At 42.2% G+C, this 12,433-nt stretch overlaps 1 protein-coding gene across 9 annotated transcripts in view; it reads left to right on the top strand.

Annotated features, from left to right (window-relative positions):
- LOC147689140 (diacylglycerol kinase delta-like) overlaps positions 1-12,433 on the top strand; it is a 676,657-nt gene that overhangs the window by 372,343 nt on the left and 291,881 nt on the right. Inside the window, exon 1 of one of the 9 annotated variants that reach the window (XM_086942034.1) lies at positions 8,084-8,216. The exons of the other annotated variants lie outside the window; for them this stretch is intronic. The gene's annotated coding sequence lies outside the window, so the exon portion shown is untranslated. Of the gene's footprint in view, positions 1-8,083; positions 8,217-12,433 lie in introns of those variants that run through there. 9 annotated transcript variants of the gene reach the window in all.

Raw genomic sequence — 12,433 nt, 5'->3', positions numbered from 1 at the left:
GTAAATTCACATCCTCGCACAATTAGGAACACCTCTGCTTGTCCTTGAGAGCTGCATTTTCCTAGTACTTTAGGCACAGGAGGCTCCCTTCACCATCATCTCTGCACATCTGCGGCCAGCTTTCTCTTCTGAGGCCTCATTATCATTCTTATACATAACAATAATCCTTTTTCTAGCTAACAAGGAACTCAATACCACACCTGCAGAGGAAAGGAAAACAGCACGCTGGCAAACTTCAAAGTGTGCAATGCTCAGCCAAGGCTCAACGGTAAGCGAAGCTAACTCGAGAATCAAAGCGGGAGCACATTATAGTATTATTAATCCTTAGCAATCGAACTATTATTATTAAAGTGTAAACATGCTCAGTAAATGTGGTTACATTGATTATCATTCAACTCAGTACAGCTACATATGATTTCTTAACATTCTCAGAAGTAATAACCAGTACAATTCTCATTACAGTGGAACACGCAGAATAATAAAGTTAAACACACATCGGATACCACTGTACTTACCTGTAAAATTCAATAAACAAATAAAAAAAAACACACATCGGATACCACTGTACTTACCTGTAAAATTCAATAAACAAATAAAAAAAACACACATCGGATACCACTGTACTTACCTGTAAAATTCAATAAACAAATACATGTGCTTGTTTTGTATGCCTGCAGCAGGTAGTATGATCTTTAGCACCTTCAGACCTTGGTCATTTTAAGTGACTAGTTCCTCTTTGAACAAGTTACGCATGGAGTGTATAGTGTTCTTAGTACATACATTTTAATACTCTGTGAGGTATTTCTCATGAGAGTTTCACTGTCTGCAAACAGTGAGGTACAGACTAAACTCTTTCCATAGCGTACATAGTGTAACAGTACCCACTTTTCAACTTATATCCACTTCGTTTCTCAATGTAGATTCAATGACTGTCAGCGGTTTGATACAGGTAAAGACTGTCTGTACTATGGCATTAGTTATGTAACAGGGCTTCAGTATCTGGAGAAAGTTATTTTTCCCTAAACATTTGTATGCAGATTAAACACCATGTGCAGGATAGGTTACCTTTTTATCTGTGGTCCACAATCAACATGAACTCGGCTACCCAGGAAGTGCATGGTATAGGGTCAATGTTGCACATAACACTAGCTTGACTACTTATGGGTGTTGTATGTGTGATAGTAGTAATGATGCTTCATATTATTTTGAGCTATTTTGCACTTACTTTCATAGCTCTAATGCCATACCTTTTCATAGAGCAATGTGGACAAAAGAAGCTTGGATTATGTAATGAGTGATGTCATATGCATCAATCAAACAATACATTTTCAGGCTTAGAACGCAAGGAAGCAAGGACCTCTGGTTAGTTCTCGTGTTTAGGGGGAGAGCAGCTTTTTATAGAGCACCCTAAAACACCAGCAACACTATGAATCTGTTCACCTCAAATGTCTGTTTTTCTATCAAAGTTTTTAGGCATAGGATAAGCACAGTGCCATCCATGCTAGGCTGAAAAATGACAAAAGTCTTTTCCCACTCCAGGCACAGTCCTACAGCTTTGTATTGGTAGCATACCATTCAAGCCAACCTGGAATGAATAAAAGCAACCCCTGACATGTGTTTCGCTCTCATTAGAGCTCTTCAGAGAGGTATAGCGTTGTTCCGACACAAGGGAGCATCCAGTATAAGTCAAAACAAATTATGCAAAAAAAGGGAGCATGGAAATCCGGGTAGTTTGCACCTTCTTCATGCACTTTGTTCTCACAAATTATGTAATTTGAGATGTCATAAATGTTGTTATTGATTCAGTGATTTCACATGATAAAAGTGATATAATATAGAAGGTTATAACCAGTGCATGGAGAAGGTGCAAGTTCTAGTGAATGTAGTGTGTCGAGTTAAGTAACAACACTGGATACGGAGGTGCATGACTAATAGTAATGTAAAGGTGGTGCATAAATTATAAATTTAAGTTCAAACTATAACTTTAGAGCTTCGAATGTTTGTATAGGTTAGGTTGGGTTTGTATAAAAAGAAGAAATGCAGTTTTCTTAACTATAACTTAGCCCTAACCTTTGACCTTTGATTTTTTTCATTGACTGAATTTTGGATTTTGATTCAATCTATACAGTTTTGTGTGTCACCTTCCAGAGAAGGGGAATGTGTTTCAATCCTAATTAGGCATTCTAGGAGTCTTCATTAGGACAGAGACATGTTTTTTTAACTTTTCTAAGTCTTCTATGTTGAGAGGCACAGGGGAACCTCAGGGCCTCCACGGAGCCAGCTGACTTCTCAGCCAGCAGCATACTGGGTGGAGCAAAACCTTTCCTTCGCTCCAGGCGAGAGCAGCATTTTTCAACAGTTTCTGCTGCCCAGGAAGCTAGTTGAGTTTCCTGCCTAGGAGAGTGCGGGCACGGTATGCTTGCACGCTCTCTGCGGGGAACTTACAGTGTCTTGGTTGTGATATCTGCGGGGCAGTGTGTTGTATCTTGCCCCAGGAGAACTTACCATATTTATTTTTAAAACACTCCTAGCCATTGGTCATTTTAAGTGACTAGTTCCTCTGAAAAGTGTTAAAATACAGACTCAGTAAACATCTTGGTTTTATTTTCTTCTAAAAAGAAATATGTCTCGGAGTCTTTCATGTGAAATTATCTTATCCACAAAATGCATTAATTAAAACTGTATCTAAAGGAAGCCAAGCCCTGCAGCCAACCCTTCACCGTTCGTGCCCAGCGGGGTTTGGCTTCCTGCAGGGGGTTGGCCGTGGGACCTGGCCATGCATTACCTTAACAAATCCTTGCTGCACAGTCACAAACAACCTTCACCAACCCAGGCCATGCGTGGTTGGAGGTTAGGTGCAGGAGGGTTGAATGCCTGCAGGTGGATTGGGTGCTGGGCCCGGCTGCAGTCAAGCCACTGCATCCAACTGTTCGCTGTGCACAGGCAAAAGAATTATTATGCTGCAGAGGGTTGGCTATACATATGGTAAAAAAATATTACTTTACATTTAAAAAAAACTAGAAATTCACTGAGAAAAACAAAGGTTATTGTAATGTTACAAAAAACATTTTAAACAAAAAAAACACTGCAATTCACCACGTACAGTTATCTCAAGTAACTATAACTCATACCCTAAGGTAACGATAACTCACACCCTCAGTTTATATGCGAACACAAGTTTCTAAAGGTACAAGCCAATAACTAATATGGATAAACTATGTATCAAGGAGATTGCCAAGGGTCTCTGTGACACTTACGCTCTATATCTAGAAAATTGCATATTGATAAATGTGATTTATTGAATGAGGTAAACCATAGATCTTTTATGAAAATATTAAATGATATGGAATTAGGATGAATGTACATAGTAAATGGAATTTTAAACCAAGCTCCCTCCCTGTTCCCAAATACCCACTGACTGAACTGACATTTTTCATAGTCTAATAATTAGGGAATTGAAACGCCTCTGAAGAGAACATTTTAGCAAGAAGAAAAACATGACTTTGTCATAATATTAAGCGCTAAAGAAGTTGAGAACTGATCCAGAACTGGTAATGAAACCATTAGACAAATGTAGGAATGTTGTGGCGCGGTCTAGAGAAGGATATGTCAAAGAGATAGAAACACAGCTGAATGACAATGATTATTATATGAGAGCAGAGCATAATTACCATAAATATTTGGTTAAAAAATGATATTCTAAGATGCTGTGTATGTTGAAGGAAGAAGGTATATTGGAATATATGGAATATCTTTGTCTGAAAATATGCTATCTAAAAATTACCACTCTATACTTACTGTCCAAGATCCATAAGAAGTTAAACATTCACCATGGAGACTCATAGTTTCCTCTATAGGTAGTGTTTTGAGAAACATGTTAACCTATATAAAGCATTTCTTATTTACTATGTTGGAAACACTTCTAAGCTACTTGAGAGACGGTGCAGATTTCATTACTAAGACAAGCAGTTTTTGCATTGACCCTGGTAACTATATATCTACCATAGACATCAGTAGCCTGTATACTACTATACATCACTACAATTTTTTAATGCAAGACAATTAAGTCTGAACGAATATGCCAAAATGCTATTACAAATTATAACGATATGTCGACTGAGAATGTGTTTGTTTGGCAACAAGCTGCACAACAATTGAGGGGAAACGGCATGGGCACCTGCTTCAACCCAAGCTATGCAAATGTGTTTATGGTGGTGATATCAGTGCTTGCATCAATTTAGTTCAAAAATGGTTATTTTCAGAGCTGACAGAATATATATATTTTAATGTGTCACTGAAAGTTAAAAGTGCAGAATTTACCAACTTCAGTCTCGAGATTAGTATGATGTTTACTGCTATTTTCCATTTGTGAGTAGGGGTTCGGTGCCTAAATGTTTTCAAAAATATGGATTCAGTAATTTACTGATTTTCACACCTTGTTTATAGGCAGAATACGTGATCGGGCAAGATCAAAATTGAACTGAGAGTTATTTTTGTGGGTAAAGGGGAAACCCATTGAAATACAAAGCATCCAGACCTTGCTATTAAAGAATTGGACTTATTCATCAACCAGTTCTATCCAGGTTCTTGATGGAGGGGTAACAAGTTATGCCCCATAAGGAGAAGGATAATCTCATTGCCTGCTCTGCATGTCTGTCAACTAAAACATGATATTTGGAGATTTTATCTTCTTATTTAATGAGTTTTTTTTGTGTTGCCTTGTGACCAGAGGCCTCCTCACTGGGCTAGTGCATTGGCAGAAATTGAGTCTACCTTTACAGTTCCATCGGAGGAAATTAGTAGTTGTGACTTGAGTCAACCGGGACTGAGGACATTCATATCACCTCGGAGACTGGCTTTAAAGGTAGATGGACTTCATTTATGGAAACCCTATTCTACCCTGGTTGAATCAGAAGGGAAGATAGGCTGTCTATGAATAGGTTCACCTCCAGATGTCTTCTGAAGCTGTCAACTTTTTGTTTTGTTTTTTCTGGTGAGGTCTTGGCAAGTTCCAGAGTTGCACTCCCAGGGACAAAATCCTTTTGCATCCTTGAGTGATTTTTGGTTCAACATGTTTTCACTGCTTGATCTTGGGTCTCATTTGGCTATGTAACCTGGTGGCAGTTTAAAATTCAATAAAAAAATGTATTACAGGGACCATCCACCACAGAGATAAGCTCTGTATAACCTACAACAGACCAGTTAGAATGTAGTAAAGTGACTCAAGCTTTCAGGTAAAATGAGTACCTTTGTCTTGGTTTACTATTCCGAAGAAACATTTGAGTTTATGGCATATGAGATATGAAGTTTAATCTCAATGAAAGATGGCTTTAGGGTTGCATTTTTATGGTACCTCACTGTAAACAATGAACTACTTAGAACTGATCTTCGGTTTATCTTCCTTGAACATGCTGAGTAGTAGTAGCTGATATTTAAACATATGTTAACGACTCACAGGGATCTCAGTTTCACCACTTCAGTCTGTGAGCAGCTGTTACAGAACAGTTTTTTCTTTGCACTCTGGTGTTTATCATCCTGTTAATCCCATGATAAATGTTGTACCTCAAATACAATAATGCAAAGAAACAACCTCGATTGCAAGAGCTACTCATAGATAGATTCAAGAGGGTTGAGAGCTCTTGGGTCATGGCAATGACCGAGGTGAGCAAAGTTTGCATCACCTGGACAGCCAATGTGTAGCTGCAGCACTTTACAAATTAAATTTTAAGTCCCCATCGAAGTTGTCCTTAACAAAGATGACCATAAATTCCTGACTTTACTCTCCTTCTTCCAAGGTTAACCCGCTTCAGACAATTTCCTGCCACAGGATGTCTGCGGTATGCCCGGTGGGCAGAATATCCTGTGGTAGAAAATTGTGGCTACCGAAACCCTTCCTGTGTTCACCCAACTCAGGTATAAGGTGTTGGCAGTGTGGTGTTGGAATATGGAGTTTAGGGGTAATGGAAGAAAACAACAAGGGTTGTGGGATAGAGCTTCTTAGGGCAGTCCCGGGACAGTGGGTGCCAAACTTGGTGCCTTGCTTGGGATGGTTTCTCGTGACCTCAAGCAAGAGTTTGTCCTTGGAGTGAATCAGGGCTTTAAGTTAGATGAACAAAGTGAAGGGTCTCTAAAAGAGGTGTGGCCTGTGTAATTAAAGGTGTGACTTAAACACAAACAATTTCTCCAATTCCCATAGCCTACCAAGCAACCAACCAGTATTTTGCTGCCTCTCTGGAACTTTCAATATTTGAGGTGAGATATATGACACAAAAGTACACATAAAACAAGCGTGGAGAATAATTTTGTAATTAATATTGAAAATGTTTCAGTTCTGAAATTGAGTGTTAATTCAACATGACTGAGGCCTGTGGGAGGGGTAGTGGTCCTCAAAGTGTCCTTTTATATTCACTTTATGTTGGCCATGTATGCCCTGTTTCTTCCTCATCATGTCCCTCTGCATATCTTACAACTCATCTCTTTACTCTTTAGCACCCTCTTTTAACTCACTCCTAAATGTACTTCCTCACATTTTCTTCACTTCACAACTCAAAAACAAACAGCACACCCACTCACTTTTACGCACTGAATTTTATTTCACTTTTGCTTTGTCAATCTTTGAAATACTGTGTACCTTCTTCTCGCATATTTCCCACAATCACAATTGCAACTGGAATATGTGACCCTTGCTCTGTGACCTCTGTAGAGAGGCCAAGGATTGGATGACCATGTTGAACAACTTTTTTGACCCACTGACAGGCACTGTGAGATAGAAACTGACAATGACTTCAGACTCAACTGAGTCCAGAGCTCTCAGTCGTGGTCTCGTATAAACGGGAAACAGCGTTTACAATGCTGTAATTGCATTGCGCTACCATTACAATTGTTACTACGCGATGCAATTACATCGCAAGTCATTACAACGACTTGCACTAGGGGTCACTCAGGTATTGGAAATAAATTCCAACACCTTCCCTACTGATACGCAAACTGGAGTAGGAATAGTAATTAATACTATTCCTAGGTCCAGTGCGCCCCCAAGTGCAAGTCGTTATAATGACTTGCGATGTAAATACATTGCGCACTAACAACGCGGTCGTTGTAACAACTGCGTTGTTATAGTACTAGATGTTATAGCATTCGTTGTAGCATGCTATATTCCTTAAAAAACCACCTGCATGCAACCTAGTTCAAAGTATAAACTAAACAAGAGCAAAATGAAATTAAACAAAAAAATACTGAAACACAACATTCTGGAAATATTTTACTTAATCTTGCATTTCCTAAAAGTGTTAAACATGTGAAACATAATCAGCAACTAAATGGACGACACAGATCACCTTAAAGTTGTTTTTTAACATTCATTGTTTAGAAATCGATCAGAATTTTTGGGAGTAAGTACATTATGATAGTTCCCGATAGGGACTCGTTTCAATGTCTGTTTTTAGTTACTACCGGGTGTGAGACCCGGACGGGCGCGGCCCACTTAAAGCCCTGGGGTGAATAGCCACTAAAGCTGGCCATCCCCCGTCCCATAAACATTCTACAAGCTGCAAAGCTTGTGATATTTCCCACAAAATATGCGAAATTAAACTCAGTTTGCTTCAAATACACACCCCTGGCTGGAAACCCTTACTTTTTCAGACACCCCAGACAGTCAAGGTCCCACAGACCCTGCCAGACCCAGAGACTGACAGATTCCACCTTTGACCTTTGTGTTGATTGAGAGCGAGGAGCTCCAACCCAAACCCCTGGGCACAAAAGAACTGACCTTGGTTGCAACAGCTACATTCCTTGCAAATCAGTGGAAGAGAATTGTAACGCGCAAAGCCTCGAGTGCTGCCTGTTTGGGGTGTAATTGTAAGGTAGAGAAGAACAATAGTGCACGAGCTCTGCTGGTGTCAAAGTGCAGCGGCTGGAGGAAGCCGGGTGCAAAAAAACAGGCGAAGGGGAGCAGGTGCAGCCTGCTTTTCAGGCTGGGTCCAGATTCCGAAGGGACAGGGGCCTGGGACGCTGCAGATTCAAGGGTGCGCCATTCTCACACACGAAGGCGAAGCTGCCAGTGCACCTGAAGGCGTGTCGGGTCCTCGAGGGCGTGTGCGCGATGCCAGCCGAGAATAAAATACCTCCTGCCAGCCCCGTTTATACAGCTCAGCGTGGAGTCTAGACTGCTGACGTCCAATGGCGCCGGGGGCGCATCTCTCGCGCCACTCGGCCAGGTACGTAACCTGGGTGGAGGTTGCAGGGTAATAAGGAGGTCATTGTATGTCATTAGCAGTGATGCCCCTGCACAGTGCATCTCTTTCGACAACAGAATGCACTGTGGGACCTGTAGTGCGGTTAAGGCCAGCGCTTGACTAATGCCAGCTGCTTCAAGGCACTACTACCACGAGATGGTACCAGATTGCAAGAAACTACCTCAAAAATGGCCTTGCACTTAGGGACCAGGCAGCGCCCAAACATTAAAATATAATTTGATAAGGGACTCTGAAAATCCATGCAACGGAGCGTAGCCTGGTAACCAGGGCGCAAGTCCTAAAGAAAATAGGGGGGCTGAACAAGTTAGGCAGCAGGCAAAAGACATAATGGAACGTAACATCGCAGCACATGACGTCACAGCATGTGACATTGCACTTCGCTTCACAGGAAGTGATCGCAAATGAAGTGACATCAGATATTAAAACCTGCCTGTCATGAGTACATTCAAGCTTATCATGACAAATGAGAAAAAATATGGTGCAACCCCGACACAAAATCTGGGCCTCAAATAATATATTTTTTTTAAACTCTGCTACAAAGAAATTGGCAACAAGGAGAAACACTCCAGTAGATCTGTTCTGGTTAATTGGTTCCAAAGTCTGCATTTTAAAATACCTTATGAGGTTAAGGCACCTGCAGGGATCTTTGTGTGCCTAGTAAAGCTCAGAGAATAACAATAATAATGGTAAGATAACTCTGGAGGTTAATGCTCTTGCTGGAGAGATCTGTGATTTGTCTAGTCCCAGTTTTCAATCAAAGCAGCATAGAGCGTTATTGTCGCCTGCTAAGCACATCGTGTGACACACAGATGACGGATTTTTATTTTATGTAGATAGGTAGGTGGGGTACAGCTTTTAAGACGGAGCCTTTCGTTACCTGCAGTTCATGAATTGTGATTCTTCTAATAGCACAGCGAGCTATGAAGGACCTTGTAACCGTCACGGTCTTATATATCACACCCTGTACATAGTGGAGAAGTGTGGCTCAATGCTTAGAGCGGCAGACCCTGATGCAGAGGTCTAACCTGGGACCAGGGTTCAGTTCCCCGCTTCGGCGGGTCTTGGGCTCAAAATTCCACGGACCTGATAATTCTTGCCTCGGTGCCTATTCTAATCATAGAGTCCCACTCTACAACTCTGGGCAATAGCTTGCTTAATCTCCACAACGGCCCCCACAACGCTAAGGATGCCTGGCCTTCACCCTGGGGGTGCCCAGGAGTAGATGCCTCACAGGGAAAGCCAGGATGGGTTCCACAGCGGTATTCGTACAAGCGCCTTGAGACCCTTGCTGGTGAGTAGTGCGCTATACAAGTATCAATTTACATTTTTTTTACATTGATTTACACACTTATATGATTTATTGTCAATGTTTACATCAATCAATTAGAATTTGTAAAGTGCGGCACTGTCACCCCCTAGGGCTATCTGGGCACTGAGGAAGCTGTGTCTTCGCCGAAAAGCCAGATATTGAGTCTTTTTCGGGCGTCCACCAGGGAGTGTACTGTTCGTCGGTGGAGGGGCAGGTTGTTCTAGGTCTTGGAGGTGGTGTAGGAGAAGGAATGTCCACCACTATGGTTGCGACTGATGTGGGGGTGAGAGCGTATAAGGAGGAAATAAGGTGTTTATTTATTTATAAAGTTCTATATAGCGCGCACATGATCCCGAAGGATATCGGAGCGCTTTTCAATTTGAGAGAAAGGAAGATAATAGTAGCAGTACAATCGTCAGAAGGGGTACCAACCTAAACAAATCACATATGCATATCAAACAAAAGGTTACAATCGAAAAGGACAATAATGGGTATGTAAAAAATCGAACATAGCGAACTGGGAGGGGAGCAAGTGACTAGTAAAGCAGAATAACACCAAACGCAGGACTTAGGGTGTAGGTCCAAAGCATTAGAGCAGAGGATCCAAGACCCTTCCAAGAACCATCATGAGGTGTCTTGAGGGTTGATTGAATTTCAGTCGATGGGTGATGTAGGATGATCCTTGATCATGGAGAGCTTTGTAGTCTTGCATGAGTATCTTGTGCTGGCATCTCTTCTGGGGGAACCAGTGGAGGCTTCTGAGCTGGGGTGTGATGTATGATTGTTTGGGGAGGTCCAGGTTGATTCTGGCTGCAGCGTTCTGTATGGTCTGGAGTCGTCTGAGAACCTGGGTAGAGATTCCGGCCTAGAGAACGTTTCCATAGTCCAGGTGACTGGTGACGAGGGCCTGAGTGCCCATCTTTCTGCGTTGATTGGGATCCATCGGAAGATTCTGCGGAGCATGGGAAGAGTGTGGAAGCAGGAGGAGGTGACTGCGTTGTCTTGTCGTTTCATGGTCAGTTGGCTGTTGAGGATGATCCCCCAGGTACGTGCATGGTCTGTTGGTGCAGGGGTTGGTCCGAGTTCAGCTGGTCACCAGCTGTGGTTCCAGTTGGAGGTGTTGTTCCTGAAGATCATTACTTCTGTCTTGTCTGAGTACAGTCTGAGGCAGTTACCTGTGATGTGAAGTGCTCTGACACCATGCGTTGGGATAAGTAGCGCTATAAAAGAAATAAAATAGTGGTATTTAGATTCTCATTTGTGTAAATACTGGGACAGGTCAACACATCTGACATTCGTACAATGCATGCATATATCTTATATACAGGGACTGAACAAAGTCAAAAGCAAGCCTCTCAAGTACCTGTGAAATGATAAGCGGTGTGCCTTTGTTTCACTCCCTTGCATTTGAATCTAAGTGTAAGACACCAGACCACGCCAGCCAGGAAACAAGAACATAAGGAGGCCGGTTGGGCCCTTAACTTCGCCCTTTATCTTTAGCCCCGCTGGAGGTGAAAATAACAAAGCACCCTTGCGGCCTGTATGTTTCTGCTAGGAATGTAACACAGACAACGTGCAGATGCTGCTGAACGTGTCCCGGTTGCTGAAAATTAAACCAGGACAAGTTCAACGTATTTCAGAGGGGCCCAACTTCTTGGCAGCGTGGACGGCATCTATCCTGTGAAAATAGTGTTTAGACGCCGTCTACTCGTGTGTTTTACCCCGACTTGTGCCCTGCTGGTACCTCATCTACATCTCTAGTAATAAAGTGATTCATGTATGAAAGCGGGGAATTGGAGAACTGTATTACAGGCTGCTTGGGCCAGTCTTTCATCTGTTGAGAAGACAGTCGTAATTTCGGGGCACAGGCCGAAGGAGGTAGGAGCGGAGCTTTGCAGTTCCCATGGTCCTTGCATGAGGGGCTCTTCCACTCAAGGCCATTGCTTTCCATTCAGAAACTTTTTGTACTAATATAACAGGGGGGTAAACGGGACCACTACGCCCAGAATACAAAGACTGGATGGACCACTTGTCCATGGAACTGAGAAACTTGAGAGCTGTGGGAGGTGTACAAGAGCATGTGGTGCATTTTGTAAAAGACTGTGGATTTCCAGAGGTGCCACGTTTCCAAGGTCCATGCGCATCCTGATTTTTTCTTGGAATTCTGGGACTTGTAGTCCTGGTTTTAAATTTTGTTAAATTAATACGAGAAGTCTCAGATTTCTAAGGGGAAACTAGGTTATGCATGGCCATGGGAAACTTGGCAGCCATAGATTTTGAAAATAGTGATTGTGAGCAGGCCTCTGATTCGTTTCAGTGCCCAGAGCCGGCATAGCATACAGGGCCCTCACGTTTCCTAAGTCCATGCCTAGGTAGCTCATAAATTCCAGGTTTCTGTTTTTAAAGATTTGACACTTGTAAAGGTTGTATAATGGGTTAAATAACACTAGAAAGCCCAGCTGCAATGTATGAACATGAATTAGATACGATACGCATGCATGGATCTGGGAAACCTGTTAGCGCTGAGATTACCTGATGACTCCATGACATACAAGACATTATTTTTTATGCCTTAGCTTTCTCCCAACAGCTTGTTGCATGCGGAGAGTTGCTTTCCTAGTTCTCGTAAACTAAACAAATTGTACTCACACATGCCAAAACAATAATTGTAAAATATATAGACTAGAGGGTGGGGGGAGGGGCATCTGGTAACCTTGTTAGATAATAAATAAATAAAGCATGCAAATGGTGCGTGCGCTGTTAGAAGACTAAGGACAGGAAAGTAGGAGCTTGATCGGTTTGTGAGCGGCTGGTGACTTGAGGGTTGTTTACCACAAGGCCCTTGTGATCCCCTTGAGTCGGGATCCCT

Source organism: Lissotriton vulgaris, chromosome 10 (genome assembly GCF_964263255.1).
Source record: "Lissotriton vulgaris chromosome 10, aLisVul1.2, whole genome shotgun sequence".
Taxonomy (NCBI): Eukaryota; Metazoa; Chordata; class Amphibia; order Caudata; family Salamandridae; genus Lissotriton; species Lissotriton vulgaris.
The sequence above is the reverse complement of the archived record's forward strand: the minus strand, read 5'-3'. Positions and strand labels throughout refer to the sequence as shown.